The sequence below is a fragment of the Apium graveolens genome, chromosome 6, assembly GCF_009905375.1.
Source record: "Apium graveolens cultivar Ventura chromosome 6, ASM990537v1, whole genome shotgun sequence".
Classification (NCBI taxonomy): Eukaryota; Viridiplantae; Streptophyta; class Magnoliopsida; order Apiales; family Apiaceae; genus Apium; species Apium graveolens.
The window spans coordinates 167,427,191-167,442,933 of NC_133652.1; positions in this window are offsets into that span (position 1 = coordinate 167,427,191).

A 15,743-nucleotide genomic window follows, 5' to 3' on the forward strand; every position below is an offset into this window, starting at 1 on the left:
ACTTAGTCTTGTTATGATACAGGCATATCTTGCACAACAATCTCCCCCAATTTGTGAGAAGATTGCTTATCACAAAATCATGCATGTTAACAAGACTAACCCCAAGTTAAAGAATGAAAATAAAACAATACAAAAGCTGATACAACACTTGTACATTGAACATTTGACAGTTTACAATAATTAAGTAAAGACTGAGCTTTCTGATCCTTTCTCAATTATGTTCTTAATCTGTACAAGTATTTCTAATTCTTCTAGGATGGGGGTGTCAGTTAGAGCCTCCATTAGTTTCAGAAAATCTAGCTTAGGATAACTAGCTAACATCCCTATCCTCTATCTTGACAAAGAGCCAGCTTTTACATTCAGAAATCTTCCATCCTTTGATATTCTACTCTTGCCTGATGCCTTCAACTCTTCTGATCTTCTAATATACTCATCAATGTCATGCTCATACTTTCTGCTCTTTTCAGCTAGCAAAACTCTATGCTCATCTCTCATCTCCTCTCTGTTAACCATAAATACTGCCTATACTGTTCTCCATGCCTTAGTGGCTGAATCTTTACCATTCATCAAGCTTATCACCCTTTTCAGTTCAACAATTGAGAGAGAATCCATTAGTCTATTTCCAAGTTGTTCAAAGGACCCATCACTGTAGTAGATTCTAACTTCTTTGATGTTAACAACCCAAAATCTGACCATTCTTTCAGCTAGCTGTTGGAAGTAGTCTTCATCTGAATCAACAACATTTAGAGGTTGAAAATCATCTTGATTATATCTGTTCCAGATGGCCTTTTCACCAAATCCATGATCATTGTGAAATTCAGCTATCAGTTGTCTTCTTCTTTGTCTTCTTTGTCTCCTGAATCTTCTCTTGACCTTGGCTTCTTTTGTACCTATTCCAACTGTTTTGAAGTGTGTTTTATGGGGTGGCTTGAATGAAGGTACAGTTTTGAGTCTTTTCAGAGAAGTATGGCTGTGAGTGATTTGAGTTTTGAGGAGAGAGTTTGCAGTGAGCTTGTAGAAATATTTAGACTTAGAGGTTTGAGGTTGAGCAGTTTTTGATGAGGTTGAATGTGAAGGTTTAGCAATTTGTATTTGGATATTTAGGGTTTGTAGGGGTTGTGAGATATCATTCTTTTGTCTTTCTCTCCTTCCATCCCTCCTTTGAGTCTCAGATCCACTTTTCTTCTCCTTCTCTTTCTCACTATCACTTTTTCCACCAATTTCCTTGCTAGATTGACTTGAGTTTGAGCCAGAAGGGTTTTGACCATCTTTCTTCTGCTCATCATCACCCAAGTCATCTTTGTTAATTTGAGTTTTAGGCAAATTGGCTTCAGGGTTATCAATGTATCTTCTCAGAATCTTGATCATAACTTCATCTTCACTAGTCTTCAATTTCTTACTTTTCAGCCCAGACTCAAGCACCATTATCAGTCTTCTGTTGGCTATGACACAGTTTTTAGGTACTTGGAAATGTTTCAGTTGCTTGGTTGTAGAGCATATATAGTGCACCCCTTTGCTTGGATGTAGATAGGCTTCTGGGAATGCAGCTTCTTGAGCCTTCATTAACTCTGCTAGTAGCATTTTCTCTTCATTGGTGATTATCCTGACCTTGCTAATCAAAATATCCACCTCAGATGCTCTTCTAGAAATTAGATAAATGATATTGACTTGCATACATCTGTCTATACCAGAATCATTAAGATTGATCACTATCCTTTTTTCCAAAAACTGGTCCTTGACTGGGATCTGCAGCACCCTGATGTAATTGATAGTCTTTTCCAATGTCTTTCTGTAAGTGGAGAAGTTGTTGTTGAGAGAGTTCCTTAGTCCAGTGGGCAAATTGTCAAACTCTTGTGTCATTCCTGGACCTTGGGCAGCCATAAGGAGCCTCTCTTGTTCTAGACCTTGTACTTGACTTTTGAGTTTTGATGTGCTAGCCTTGCATCTATCTCCCCCTTAGTCTTGGTGACAGGCATGAGTAGGGGAATAGGAATCTCAGGTCTTACAGCTTCAGGCAATGCTGGCAGTGGTATGTTGAGTTTTCCCATAATGGCTCCCAAAACAACTGTATTCTGTATTTGTAAATGCTTATGGGACTCCACTAGGGACTGAATATCATGTTGTTGACTCTCAACCAATGTGGTTAGAGCTCTGACTTGTGAAGATAAATCTGAGTTGGAAGCTTGAGTGAAGAAATTTGATCTTGAAGTTCTTTTATTTGAGGAGTAGAGGTAGTGGAGACTGTTGTAGCTGAGAAGGACCCAAAGTGTTCATCAACAGCTTTTCTGACACCCTCCATGAGAAGAAATGAAGGCTCATACCTAGCAGTATGCATTTGATTTAGCTTGACCCTGGTATCATTTGAATTTGTGATATGAGCTTGAACTTGATCAAATAGGGCCTTGAAAGAACTCTTCATATTTGACACTTCCTTTTCCATGGAGGCCAGATTCATCCTTGACATTTGCTCAGTGAAAAACTGGAATTTATCCTTGATATCCTTTTGAGAAGGCACAATGTCATCCATCTTTTCCTTGATCAGCTTCCTGATTTTATCTTCATGTCTAGTCAATTTTACTTCAAGGGCCTTTCCAAACAGATGAAAAGCCTTGAGTTGAGCTTTGTGCACATCCATGATGGCATCATAGACTTCAGGAGGAGTGAGAGATTTAGCATTGCTTCCCATGATAGTTATGTACTCCCTCCTGAATCTAGCCAAAACTTCATCCATTTCTGCCACATGGTCATCAGACAACCAGGCATCTACATTGCTATCCTCTTCAGCCTCATCTACTATCTTCTCCTTCTGTTGTTCAACCTCTTCATTGAAGCATAGCAGTATAGCTTGATAGTCCTGGTTCCCCATGTCTGAAGTGAGCAATTGCTGATAGTCACAAAATATTTAGTATATATATACATATATACTACTCAAAATCTTTAAAATCCTCTGACATGTATAATGTACACAGAGTTCCAGTTTATAACTGTATAAAAATATCGTTGCAAGGTGATCTCATATATCTAACCTTGTCTCAACGTTTTTGTGAAAATCTTTGTCATGCATAAGATAATCATTAACCAGATATAAGTTGAAAAGATGAAGTTACAAGATACTCCAATATACTTATATCTTTTCCCAATACTACTTGAACTACCACCGTTCAAGTTATAATTAGTTTCAAAAGTTCATCACATAGATGAGAATACAAGATAAGACTTGAATAGATTCAATCTTTGAAATATCATTCAAAAGAAATGAAGTTACGAGATACTTCATTAAGTCCTGATATATATATATATATATATATATATCCATATATATATATATATCTCATACATTTCCTGAAAACCTCTGTCATGTAAAGTATGAACAGAGTTGTAATATCCAATGAATTTGGAAAGAAAAGAATTTTTGCATAAACCCGATATCTTGCTGTTCAGGCAAAGATACCAATAAGTAACCTTTTCTACTGTAGATGGATGAATTCCTCGCCGGTCATCACCCAGGATGCATTAGGACCTCGCGCTAGACCGTTACTCGGCCACTCACGCATGGATGGACTGTCACCCAGCCTCTTACACCTTCATAGACCGTACCCCGGTCTGTCGCTTATGCCGACTCAATTAGATGGACTTACTTCCCGAACATTGGGCAAGTAATCAAATTGTTTTCTCAAAACAGCAACCTCGTTGTGAATATAAAATACACCACAGAGCCGAATCCCTAAGATTTTTGAGCGAATATTCAAGTCTCCTTCGAAAGGAAGATCTTAAATCTGGAAACAAGTTTTTGGGATCCGCTCTAACTTTTAAAATCATTTTGAAGACTCGAAAACATTTTTAAGAATGTTTGGAGTAATGTTGATTTAATGAAATAAATCAGTCCCGATGTATTAGAAAATATCTGAATATTATTATTTAAGTAATATTCCCATAAGGATAATCCTTATAAAAATAATTGAAGTAAAAGTTTTAAAACTCATACTTGAAATGAATAATAAATAACCAAACATATACTTATACAAAAGTACGATCTTTATTTGAATAATCGAAAATGAGTTTGATTATCGAAATATTATTCTTTAATAAAATAAAGAATATTATTCAATAAATAAGCGGAGTCATAAGTCCTCGAATGAATATTCAAAATAATATTTATTAAATAAAATAAACGGAGTCATAAGTCCTCGAATGAATATTCAAAATAATATTCATTAAATAAAATAAAAGGAGTCATAAGTCCTCGAATGAATATTCAAAATAATATTCATTAAATAAAATAAACGGAGTCATAGGTCCTCGAATGAATATTCAAAATAATATTCATTAAATAAAATAAACGGAGTCATAGGTCCTCGAATGAATATTCAAACTAATATTCATTAATTAAAATAAAGTTATCGAATAAACCTTATTCGATTAATAGTTTTGAAAACTATATATATATATATATTATACTCGGGAACATCGACTCCCGGTTTAGCAATATGTTCACCTTTGGGTCCCCTATACTAAGGGTATACGCAACTACTGCTTATCTCTAGCATATGTATTATGCAACTTATAAGCATTGAATCAACAATTAGATATCAAGATTACGAAACAAGCATGCATATAAATATCATATCACATGCTCCAATATATCGCAAGATTTGCTAATAATAATCATGCACTTATCACAAGATAATGCATATACATATATATATCACAACAACAGTATAACGGGTAGAAAACTTGCCTGAGTGCTCCGGGGTAGACTTAAGCTTAGAGTGGGTCCGGTAACCTATGAACAACAACATAAGCCGGAATTAATCCCCGGTCGCTTAAGAAACTAGACTTTAACCAATTAGACCCCTAACGTTCGCTTTTGCGCTTAACGATTCACTTAAGTCGCTCGAGTACCCTCGGCTCCACCATTTTTAATAAATTAACCATTAAGAGTTTTAAGGCGATTCTTTCGCGAGTACCTTACCAACTGCCTAATCGACTTAACATAATTGTTTCATACCCCAATTAGTCATTTAAAGTCCTTAACCAAGGTTTCAAAGTAAGGCGAGGGGTAATGGTTCGTTCGCGAAACGCCGTTACTTAAAACGGTTGTTTCTCCTAAACCGTACATCGGATTCAAGCGAACCACATATCAAAATGAAGCACGTAACATAAACTATCTAAACATGGCAAAGGTTAGAATCTTTCAGTGAGTTCACGGGTCCTAAAGTTAAGAACAGAACAGTTAAGGAAAATCGGACATTATGACATTTATGTTTACGCGATTTCCAATTTAATTAACACTCTAAATTATCACCAATTCACTCACAACCACCAATACAACAATATTCAACCATCATACTACAAACTCAGTCCCCAGCTCCAAATTTTACCAATTTATCCAACCAATCAAAGACCCAATATTCAAAACCAATACAAATCCATCAAAACTACTTATAATCAAAGATCAAGCCTTAATACTAACAATGCTTCAATAAAACTTAATGGAATTATAAAATCAAAGCTAGGGTTTGAAGTTGATACCTTCCTTGATAGGTGTTAAGTTGCTAGGAAGCCTTAGGGAGTCTTAATCTAACCTCCTACAAGCTTGATCTTTCCAAAGAAATCAAGAACACAAAGTTAGGTTTTGAAGTTTCTAAAAGTCAGATTGAAAGAACTGTCAAAAAGAGGGTCTTACCATGCTTATTTGGACGAGACTTATGAACAAGAGTTAGGCCATCTCAATACCTTTCCAAAGAGCTATAGAACATACTATTTGAGTGAGTATTGAAGGAGATATGGTAGTTTGAAGTTGCTGTTCTGGTTTTGGCCGAGAGCTTTTTGAAGGAAATGAAAGTCAACTTGTATTTTGTGTTTTTGATTTGTTTTGGCTTGGTTGCTTTGTTTTGTTTTGTTAATTATCCTTTTACCATGGTAAAAGATGAATGGCTTAAAATTAACCAACCAATCCCTCCATTTGTATGTCTATGTCATCCATTTGCCACATGTCTCTTCCTTGTGGTTTGATGATGTCACAATCCTTGGCTTCTTGTACAAGCTTGTCTCTTGGTCGCTTATTTATTTTACGGTTCGCTTAACTTTCGTTCTCGTTCGTCGTTTGAGGGATCATATCTGGGATCATATCCGGGATCTTATTACTTGGGTTCCCCTAAACCTTTCTCAATATTTTGTATTCCTTTTATGATCCTCTCTTATAATCCTTGAATTTAAATCCTTTTAATCATGTTACCTTATACTCAATTCTTTCGGTATCTGGTGGATTTTTGGGAAAAATCAAAGTGTTCGAATTTGGATTCTGACGATCTTTACATACACTTATTTACTTTATGGAGTACTAATACGATCTTAGAATTTCCATAACAGTACTCCTATATAGTGTGTTCTGATAATTTTCCTTAATCAGCATCATCAGCAAAAGTTACTATTCATCCGTGTTTCAAAAATTTCCAAAAATTGGGGTTATTACAGAGTTGTTCCTTCTAGAGGAACCTCCAATTGAATTGGAGAGGATTTAGATAGCTCTCCCTCAAGAGTACTACCCTCAAACCTATTCATTTGTGAAGATGATTGTGCACATGAAGGTGCAAGAGTGACCATGGGGTCTTCAGTAAAAACTAATGAAACACCCATATTTTTGATGGTATCATCAAGGTCTACCCCAGCTAGTAGCCTCTCACCATCTAGATGTTGGTTCTGGGTTGTGATCAAAGTTTCATGAACCATGTCACTTGAGTGTTGGTGCACTTGAGAGTCAGATTCAAGTGCTCTATATGATGAAGAAATTTGAGAGATTAGAGAAGTTTGCTCAGTTGTGAGTGTTGGCAGCTCCCCCTGAATGGATGAGGGAGCTTCAAATGATGTGCCCTCAATGTGTGTGCCATCCTTATTTCTTCTACCATATTCTCTAGGTGCAAGTTGTGCTGACTCAGTACAGGATGCATTGGGGTGAATGCTCTTTTCAATAGATACACCCTATTGAGAGGATGCATCTAGTAACTCTTTACTCCCCATTTGTTCAACTGTGCCCTTTTGGGAGGACACATAGGTGTTTTGAGTGGTCAACTCAGGTATCTTACTCTTCTTTGGTCTCTTGACCAAGGGTGACTCTGGTTCAGTTTGAACTGTTTCACTCTCATTTACAACAACAAGGGTTGGTTCCTTTCTCTTCTTTTTACTCACTTCAGTCTTTTGAGAGACTAAAGTGGTTGGTTTGTTAACATCTAATGGTTTAGAAGAAGGGGTTGCAACTTTGGAAGGTCCCTGTTGGTGTGCCTGTGTTTGTACTTCCACAGGCTCAGGAACCATAGCTGAACTAGCAAATTGAGGAGCCCTCATGTCTGGCATAGGGTAAGGATAAGTCCTGAATCTCTCCAACATAAATGGAGTGATTCTAAGACTTACACTCAACTTATTCTTTGTAGTAAGTGAGCCAAATATTATTTTGGACACTTGCTTACAATTGCCAATTCTACTACTATCAATACTAGCTAACAAATGTATGTCATTTACTTTATGAGCTAAAGTAGACATAATAAACCTTGGCAAAAAGATTTCTTTACATCTATTCTTTAAAGGCATAGTAAGCCTGGTAGCCAGCTCCTCCAGAATTAGAGCCCCAACATTCAGATGCCTGTTGTAAGCTACTGAGAACACCAGCTTCTGCACCACACTTGAGATGTTATCAAAGCTAATTTTTCTGCAGGTGAAAGCCCTCACTATAGAATCAAACACAAAGGATCATTCCTTCCTAAGGTTTGTCCTGTCCAGGCTTTGATTGAGCCACTGTAGTTGATGAAGTCCATGAATTCACTCAGCTCATCTACAGTTGGCATCTCTCCATAGTTATCAGTTGGCAATCCAAGGGTTGTATTCACATCAGCAGCTGAAAACTCAATTTCTTGGCCTCCAATTGTGCAGGTGACCACCATAGAAGTGACATTCTCTATAACAACTGTCCTAGTTATAGCTGATGTCCAAAATTTATGAAGAACGTCCAAATATAGCACATGACTTGCATTTAAAGCACCTGCAATATAGGATTCAGAAAGAAACTTCACAAACCCATTGAAACTATCAAGGGCTTGGTTAGCATCAATAAAAGCAATAAAGTTGGTTCCCTTCTCTGGAATGATAGCTCTAACAATGTTTTGTGCCATTTTAGTGTTTAGAAGTAGTGGGTAAGAAAAAAAATTGAGAAAGAAGCAAAAACGAGAGAGAAATCGCCTTTTGTCTGAAAGCTAGGTCACTTGAGATCTCGAAAAAGTGTAAGTACAGTGTATGTATCGAGAAGTCTGGGTATTTATAGAAAAAGTAAAAGTCTTATCGAGAAGTCAAATAAACGTTTGATATTAAACTTATCGAGAAGTAATTTTGAATTTGAAAAAGGTACATTCGATAAGTCATTTTATTAATTCTTTTCGAGAACTAAGAAATGATTTATCGAGAACTCTGAGAAATGCCCAGTTTGTCCAAAAATGGACTAAAAATGATTCTAATTTATTTGAATTGAATCAAATTGAAATCAGAATAAATTTTCCAAAAGTATTTGTCTAAAATAATTCATTAAATTAAATTATTTTAGTTCTGAGTTATTAATAAGTCTCAAAATATCCTTGTCAAGAACTCTGTGAATTAACACTATTAGAGAACTCTACATGGTCTTATCGATAAGTCATAATAGAGCTTATCGAGAAGTCATTCGAGAAGTCTGTAGATAGACTTATCGAGGACTCACTCGAGAACTCTAGAATGACTTGTCGATAAGTCATTTTGACTTATCGAGAACTTAGTTCACTATACCTTTGAGTACTGTTATTCTGCCTTGTGTTAATTTTACACATTTAAGATGTAAATTAACAACTAAGCAGTTTACTTATAATTTGAAATATTCTAAGTTAATTTTTGAGTTAAAAAAAATAAATATACAGAGATTCTGAAATATTTATAATTCATATTTCAGTTAATTTCCAATTAAATCAAACTAGGTTGATTTATTAGAAATTAATCTGCTGCAACACATTAGCTGAATTCTTGCCTTAGGATGAAGAATTGAGCATTCCAATTACACTCACAAGTCTAGTGAAGGTTGCTTCATCCAAAGGTTTAGTAAAAATGTCAGCTAATTGTTTCTCTGTTGGAACAAAAATGAGCTCAATGGTAACATTTACAGAATGTTCCCAGATAAAATGGTACCTAACATCAATGTGCTTTGTTCTAGAATGATTAACTGGATTAGCTACTATAGATATGGCACTAGTATTGTCACACATAATAGGAATTTTGTGTAACACTAGACCATAGTCCATTAGCTGATTTCTAATCCAAAGCACCTGAGCACAACAACTTCCAGCAGCTATATATTCAGCCTCAGCTATGGAAGTTGACACTGATTGTTGTTTCTTACTATACCAGGATACAAGTCTTTGACCAAAAAATTGACAGCTTCTACTAGTACTTTTCCTATCAACCCTGCATCCAGCAAAATCTGCATCTGTGTATCCAACAGCTTCAAAACCAGTTCCCTTAGAATACCATAATCCCAAGTTTGGAGTTCCTTTTAAGTATCTGAAAATCCTTTTTATAGCCATCAAATGTGATTCCTTTGGATTGGCTTGAAATTTAGCACATAGACAAGTGGCAAACATGATGTCTGGTCTACTAGCAGTCAAATAAAGCAATGATCCAATCATCCCTCTGTAGCTTGAAATATCCACAATCTTGCCTTTATTGTCTTCATCCAACTTGGTTGCAGTAGACATTGGTTTAGATGTAGGTGAGCTATCCATCGTACCAAATTTCTTCAATAAGTCATTCACATATTTGGTTTGGCTGATGAAAATACCATCACTTCTTTGACTAACTTGAAGGCCAAGGAAGTAACTCAATTCTCCCATCATGCTCATTTCATACTCACTCTGCATTAGCCTAGAGAATCTTTGATAAAGCTTTTCATTTGTAGATCCAAAGATGATATCATCCACATAGATTTGAACTAGGATCATATCTTCACCATGCTTCTTGTAGAAGAGAGTCTTATCAATAGTACCTCTGGTAAAACCATGTTTGAGTAGAAATTCTGACAGTGTGTCATACCAGGCTCTAGGTGCCTGTTTCAATCCATATAGAGCCTTGAGTAATTTGTAAACAAAGTTAGGAAATTCTGGATCTTCAAAGCCAGGTGGCTGTTACACATAAACTTCTTCTTCTAGTTCACCATTAAGAAAAGCACTCTTGACATCCATTTGATACACCTTGAAATTTGAGTGTGCAGCAAATGCCAGAAAAATTCTTATTGCTTCTAGTCTTGCAACGGGAGCAAAAGTCTCATCATAGTCAATTCCCTCTTCTTGTGATTAGCCTTTAGCAACCAGCCTTGCTTTGTTTCTAGTAACAATTCCATTTTCATCCATTTTGTTCCTGTATACCCACTTAGTTCCAATTATGCTTCTGTTCTTTGGTGCAGGGACTAATTTCCAAACTTTGTTCCTCTCAAACTGATTCAGCTCCTCCTGCATAGCACATATCCAATCAGGATCCACTAGGGCTTCTTCAGTTTTCTTGGGCTCTACTTGAGATAGAAAACATGCATGTAGGCATTCATTAGCAGTTATACTTCTAGTTCTCATACCAGCTGAGGGATCACCAATAATAGCTTCTACTGTATGACTCCTATCCCACTTTCTAGTGTGTGTCTGTTGACTAGTGCCTTCATCATTTTCTTCAGTATTACCATGACTGTCATTTCCATTCTCTCCTTTTCCCCCTGAGTTTGTGCCATCAAGTTCAGGTGTCTGAAGAGAGCTTTCATTCCCATGATTTTGTTCAGAGGTCTCTTCATTTGTCATTTGTTGTGCCACAACTTCATCTTCCTCATCAGAATCACTATCAATGGTTAGATTCTCAAATGCAAGGGCTTCAGCATCATTTACATCAAGGCATTCTAAGCTTGGACACTTGTCATCATCAAAAGTCACATCTGTGCTTTCCATTATTTTCTTTTGATCAATCACATAAACTTTGTAGGCTGTTCTTTCCAATGAATATCCCAGAAAAATTACTTCAAAAACTTTATAGTCAAATTTTCCCACATATTCAGAGTTGTCTTTTAGAATATAACACTTGCTTCCAAACACATGTAGATGCTTCACTGAAGGCTTCCTGTTAGACATGATTGAGCAAGGTGATTTTTCATGAGCTTTGTTGATGAGATATCTGTTTTGAGTGTAGCATGCAGTATTAACAGCCTCTTCCCAAAAACTAGTTGGCAACTGAGCATCTTGTAGCAAGGTTCTAGCAACTTCAACCAATTTTCTATTTTCCCTCTCAACTACTCCATTCTGTTGAGGTGTTTTAGCTGCTGAAAATTCTTGAACAATGCCTTTGCTTTTGCAGAATTCACTTAATGTTGAGTTTCTGAATTTTGTTCCATTATCACTCCTCAATTTTTTCACACTAACTTTTTCTTCAACTTGCTTCTCAATTTTCTTGATGTGCTCAATTATAATGTTTGGAGTTTCATCTTTAGAGTACATGAACTCAACCCAAGTGTATCTTGAAAAATCATCAACCATGACAAGGGCATATTTGTTCCTTGAAATGGACAAGACATTTACCGGCCCAAACAAGTCCATGTGAATAAGTTACAGAGGTGCACTTATAGAATTCACAGATTTTGACTTGTGACTTGATCTTTTCATTTTTCCTTTCTGACAAGCTTCACAAACTTCCAGTTGAGCAAATTCCAGACTGGGCATGTCTCTCACAAGCTCCTTCTTGACTAAGGTGTTGATTGCTTTGAAATTCAAGTGAGATAGCTTCTTATGCCACAATTTGCTTTGCTCTTCTAATGCCTTGGTGTAGAAACAACACACTCCATCCTTATTTGTTGAGTCTAAGTCTGCAACAAATAAGCTTCCCTTTCTTACTCCTTTAAGAGTAATTTCACCAGTCTTTTTGCTCATAAAAGCACAATCTTCTTTGCTGAAAACAACTTGGAAACCTCTGTCTGCAAATTGACTAACACTTAGAAGATTTACTTCTAATCCAGCAACTAGTGCTACATCTTCAATGACAACATTTATAGAAAAATCTTGCCATATCCCATTGTGAATCCTTTGATGTTATCTCCAAAGGTCACCAAAGGGCCAGCCATCTCCTCAAATTGTGATAGCAGGGCCTTATAACCTGTCATATGCCTGGAACATCCACTATCAATGATCCATATGACCTTCTTTCCTTTGCCCTGCACACAATGAGGATTAAGTGTGTTTAGCTACCCAAGTTGTGTTGGGCACTTTCTTCTTGTTAACTGATTTTGCAGAAGTAGAATGAGAAATTTCAGATAAAATGGAATTTATAGACTGTTGAGCATTTTCCCTTTCAGATATAGAACCAACTTTTGATTCTATGAGAACAATTCTTAATTTGTGGCAACTCTTCATCACTTTCATGTTGCAGGGAATGCAGTCAAACTTGTCACAGAAGGAATAAGGATCATTAGACATAGCTTCATTGTACTTGCAGACTCCTTTAAGTGGATTGCTAACAATCTTTTTACAAAGGTGAGTTAGGTGATTTATTGATCCACAATTATCACACCTCTTTCTAGGAGCATCTGCAACATAAGCAAAATTATTGCTTTTGTTTATCCCAATCTTTCCATTTCTATTCTTCTTTTTCTTTTTGACCTCTTCAGCTTTAATCTCCTTCACAGGCTCCCTAGTTTCTTGATTGGCTTTTAGTGTTTCAATAGAGATGGAAGACTGAGTTGTCTCATCATTTTTCTTTTCCTTGTCCTCACTAGTTGTCTCCTGTTTGATGATCAACTCTTCTTCACTGAAGTTCACCTCACATGCCTTGAACAAAGGTAATTCAACTTTCTTCAAAATAATTGGAACATTCTCAGTTTCAGTTGATTTTCCTTTGTCACTGACAGACTTCTTTTTGTTGTTCAAACCCTCATAATCAAGACCAATGGCAATGTTTGCACATGGCTTGTTCTTTTCATGATATTGGCCAATCAACTCAGAAGTATTTTTGAAGGATTCCAGCTTCACTTCATTCTTCTCCAGCCTTTCTCTCAATACTGCTTCAATTTCACTTGCACACTTTAATTTGTTCTTTAAGTATGCATTTTCTTGCTTAGCAGCATCAAGCTCAACCAGCAACAAATCAGTCTCTTGTTTTTCACTCTCAAGTTTTTTATTGATCTTTTTCAATCTGCTAACTTCCTCATTTGCAGCAACCATGCTTGTATGAATGTGGAACATTTCTGTGCTCATCTTTTCAACAGTTTCCTTATATTGACTCGCATTTAAATCAATTGTGGTAAGAGTTGGTACCTGTGATTTAGATGATGAAGAATCTCCTTGCTCCAAGGCCATGAGTGCATAGTTTCCAACTTCTTCATCTTCATCATTATCTGAATCATCCCAGCTTTTTCCCTCAGCTATAAGCTTTCCCTTGTTGCTTCTTTAGAAGAGCATCATACTTTGCTTCCAATTCAAGATAGGCTTTGTCTTTATTTGCCTTCTTGGGTTTCCTACATTCTGTAGCAAAATGGCCCAACTCATCACAGTTAAAGCACCTTATGTTTGATCTATCAACAGATCCAGTTTTGTAGCCAGTTTTGCTATCAGGAGTGTACTTCCCTTTTCCTTTCCAGCTGCTGTCTTTGTTGAAGGACTGTCCTTTGCTCTTGAAAAATCTTGGTTTCTTCACTCTAATGTTAGAGAATTTTTTGGCCAAGTAAGCCATTGATTTGTCTAGCTCATCAAGCTCATCAAGAGTGTAGAATTCATCCTCTTCATCCAATTCCAGTATGACTTGCTCTTTAGTGTCATTGACTTTTTTCTCACTTGTAGAAATTTCCGGGGTTTGGGATCTTTGCTCATCATTAGAGGTCTGGCCATCATTCACAATCAGTGCACTTGAGCCATCCATTACATATCCTTGACCAGCCCTTAATGATTTCTTTTGAATCATTTCAAGTTCATAAGTTTTCAGAACCCCATAGAGCACTTCCAGTGTGATTCTACTCAAATCCCTTCCTTCTCTGATTGCAGAGATCTTTTGTTCCAAATGATCAGGGAGAGTAAGCAAGAACTTCAAATTCACTTCTTCAACATCATAAAATTTATCATGAAGCTACAAGTCATTTATCAGCTTATTAAACCTTTCAAACACATCAGTAATACCTTCCTTTGGTTTAGCCATAAAACCCTCATACTGAGAAATAAATATCCTTCTTTGATTTGACCTAACCTCCTCAGTTCCTTCAAAGAGTATCTCAATCTTTTCCCAGATCTGTTTAGCAGTGTCACAGTTGATAATGTTATTATACATTATATTGTCAAGTGACTCAATTAGTATCAGTTGCAAAGCACTGTCTAGGGAAACTTTTTCTATTTCAGTTTCAGTATACTCAGAGGCATCCTTGGGAGCATAATGAGCTGGAATAACCATGTCTCCATCTGTGGTTTCCTCAACTCTAACCATAGGAGTGAAGGGCCCATTCTTGAGGATCTGAATGTAAAGGTGATTGGCCATTCTTATAAATAACAACATTTTCTTTTTCCATAAAGTGTAGTTGGCCTTATCAAAGGGAGGAATCTTGATACTACTGATTTTTTATGTATTCATTTTTCCAAGATCTAATCCATTTACTTTCAGATTTTGCTCTGATACCACTTGTTAGATATGAATACAACACAGGGGGGGTGAATGTGTTTTGGCTTAAATGTTTACTTTTTGATCGACTTTGGGTTTAGCAGTTGGTTGTTATCAATGATTTTGTAGAATAGATGTTAAACATAAATAACAATGCAAATATGTAAAACAAAGATCTTCAAAACTCACTTAGTTTTATATTAAAAATCAAGCAGTGTTTTGCTACAAAATCTCTAAGGTTTTGGTTTAGAACTTAGCTTCTTTCTTGAGAGAGAATACAATTTCTAAACTATTCAGTCCACTTTTAAACAAAGGACCTCAGTTAACTTTATATGATAGTTAACTTTGGTTTACACAGTGAACAATAAGAAGTGCTAATCATTTTTCTAACCTGTCACTAATCACTTCTATTTAAGGGAAAAGTGAGATTTCCATATCTAGATTAGCATATCTTCATCCACTTTGTATTGGTTCACCTCCTTTGTCAGTTAATCTTCACCATTAATCTTGCACATCTCTCAAGCTGCTTATTGTAGACTTGTCAATCCAGCTGTGTGAATTGTTTGTTGATTTGCAACCTTGGATATTGAATTGTTCTGCAATTCTTGTACTTAGAGAAATTTCTTCACTTCGAGATCTCCAATTAAGCTGTAGAGAACTCGACATCTCGATAGGCATGTTGGCTTGTCGATATCTCTAAAACTTCATTGTTGACTTCACTTATCGATAACTCTGAGTTCTCTAGTGAATTTTGGTTTATCGATAACTCAGAGTTCTCTAATGGACTTTGGCTTATCGATAACTCAGAGTTCTCTAATGAATGTATACTTGTCGATATCTCTGAGTTCTCGAATGGGTATCTGACTTATCGATATCTCTAATAGCATTTCCTGAGTTCTCGATAGACAATTCCTGAGTTCTCGATAGGTCTTTCTGAGTTCTCGAATGACTTCTCTATAACACTAATTCTGTGACTTGTAGAGATCTTGACTTACAATGTTTTTCACCAAATAGAATTATTCAACTCCAAGCTTCTTCATAATTCTTCTGAGGCATGACCTTCTTGA